The sequence below is a fragment of the Limulus polyphemus genome, unplaced genomic scaffold (genome assembly GCF_000517525.1).
Source record: "Limulus polyphemus unplaced genomic scaffold, Limulus_polyphemus-2.1.2 Scaffold2916, whole genome shotgun sequence".
Lineage (NCBI taxonomy): Eukaryota > Metazoa > Arthropoda > Merostomata > Xiphosura > Limulidae > Limulus > Limulus polyphemus.
Genome location: NW_013668526.1, coordinates 124,993 through 127,448, shown reverse-complemented (window position 1 = coordinate 127,448; position 2,456 = coordinate 124,993). Strand labels below are relative to the sequence as shown.

At 35.5% G+C, this 2,456-nt stretch overlaps 1 protein-coding gene across 1 annotated transcript in view; it reads right to left on the bottom strand.

Annotated features, from left to right (window-relative positions):
* LOC106468208 overlaps positions 1-2,456 on the bottom strand; it is a 57,754-nt gene that overhangs the window by 18,492 nt on the left and 36,806 nt on the right. The gene's annotated exons all lie outside the window — the stretch shown is intronic.

Sequence of the window (2,456 nt, the reverse complement as noted above, 5' to 3'; positions counted from 1 at the left end):
ACCCCCAATCTAGTAGTCTCCCGATAATTCATGAAGGTTCGAGAAGGACGTGGCGTGATACTAGTCACGTGACCTCGCTTTCGCAACACTATGATCACTAACTCTTATACTATAATGTGCAATGCGTCAGTAAGCCAGCTTTCTTCATGCAACATACTTAATATACCGGAAATTAACAAACGACCAGAGACGTAACAGTACCTTAACTTCCTTCTTAGTCAAGTAAGGTTTTCTGTATATAGAATGTCCTTTGTTTTGTCACTAGTGCTGGCGCTGTTTCACAGTTTGTCACTGAAAGTAAAACCACAGAGGGTAATACACTTAGCATAACCAACATAAACAAAGGTACAGAAAATAAGGATTTTCATACTAAATACTGTAAATGAGAATACTGTTTTAAAAACTTCAATAACTTGTTCCTTGAATTACTATGGATTCTGTTTTTAAAAACTTCAATAACTTGTTCCTTGAATTACTATAATGTATGTAAATTTTTGTGAAGTAAAATTATCCACCACATTGAGATTACATAAATATTAGAATTAACGTGGTGGAAAATGTATGTTAAAACGTAATGAAACGTACAAAGAGTCGCAAACTAAAATATATAGGCCCGGCATGGCCAGGTGGTTAAGGCACTCGACTCGCAATCTGAGGGTTGTGGGTTCGAATCCCTGTCACACCAAACATGCTCGCCCTTTCAGCCCGGGGGGCGTTATAATGTAACAGTCAATCCCACTATTCGTTGGTAAAAGAGTAGCCCAAGAGTTGGCGGTGGGTGGTGATGACTAGCTGCCTTCCCTCTAGTCTTACACTGCTAAATTAGGGACGGCTAGCGCAGATAGCCCTCGTGTAGCTTTGCGCGAAATTCAAAAACAAACAAACAAACTAAAATATACACTAACTTCCCTTCATTCTTATCTTGCCACCCAGTGGCACAGCGGCACGTCTATGGATTTACAACGCTAGAAACCGGGTTTCGATACCCGTGGTGGGCAAAGCACAGATAGCCCATCGTGTGGCTTTGTGCTTAATTACAAAGAAAGATTCTTAACTTAGTGTCAAGACTAATCTCAAGAAACTTGAAAACCCAGATATTGTAAATTATTTTCTGATAAAGTTTAGTTACTAAAAATATTATTTCCTCAATATTAAGAGTAAAAGATAATGTCACATATTTATATTACAATATATGTTATTTTCTATACAATATATGTTATTGCTTTTTTAAGCGCAAAGCTACACAATAGCAAACTTTGTTCTATCCACTATGGGGAGTCGAACCCCGAATTTTGTGTTGTAAGTCTGTAAACATACCGCTGATCCATTGGTTGGCACTACAATACCACATACATTCTGGTTTATCCGAAACTTGACAAACATTATTAACTTTCACTTGCTATGATCTATAATTTTCAAAAGCATTTTAAACTTTTGCATTTTGTGTTGATTAGACTCATCAAAACTATTTAACTGTTGACTTAAAGTTAGACTGTTAGGTAGATATTTTGAACTGTGTTACAGAACCAGGTTAATTACACTAGAGAATTATTCTCCAACATAAGTGATATCACTTTAATATTTTCAGTTATTTCCTGACTAAACAGCCTAAAGTCAAGTTTCCTGGGTACCTTTAAAAATGTGTTTGTGCAGTTTTATAAATTCTTTGATATTAGCATCATTTGTATTTTGCATAACTGGATTAAAATAGCTTTTCACTTTCGTATTCATTTTATTTTGTTTAGGTTTGAATCAACGCTTGATAATAATAATATAAAAGAAGACTACCAAGGTCAAGAAAAGTTTGGTAAGATTAGTTCTGAGAACATTTGCAATAATGGTGACCACCCAGTATTCCGAAGGCCCTATTGTCACATATATTTGGCTTTCTCAGTATAATTCAAAATTGATTGAATAATAAATTTGTAGGTCCATGGTAGATTAATGCAATCTCAAATAGAAAGTTTAAAGGGTACATTTTGGCGGGTGTTCAGGGTCAGGGCTGCCCCTAACGGCTTGTTCTCGTTTTAAATACAAACATAATTTGTTTAATCAACATTGTAGTGTACACCCCTTTGCATTGCCTCGGTGTCAAAATAATTTTACTGACTGGGAGTTTTAAGCATGTTTAAAGAGTAGAGGATATAACATTCGTTGTCACAACATTATGGAATAAGAATCTTGAATCAGAAGAGATTGATTCCCAAATCCAACCCTGATGCGTAAACATGCTGGCTCTGCAGCTAACACTAAACATGTATACAAGAAAATAACATTGGGGAAGACATGACAAACATTATCCAGTGAAACGAATTTGTTACTATATCAACGTTTGTTTAGATGAAATTTCTATTCTTAGCTTATACTGTTAAATATGTATTGCGAAACTCCCGCCTATTCTCCAAAGTTATAGAAGATCTTCGAGAGTAAGAATCAACAATATATGTGTGTACGTA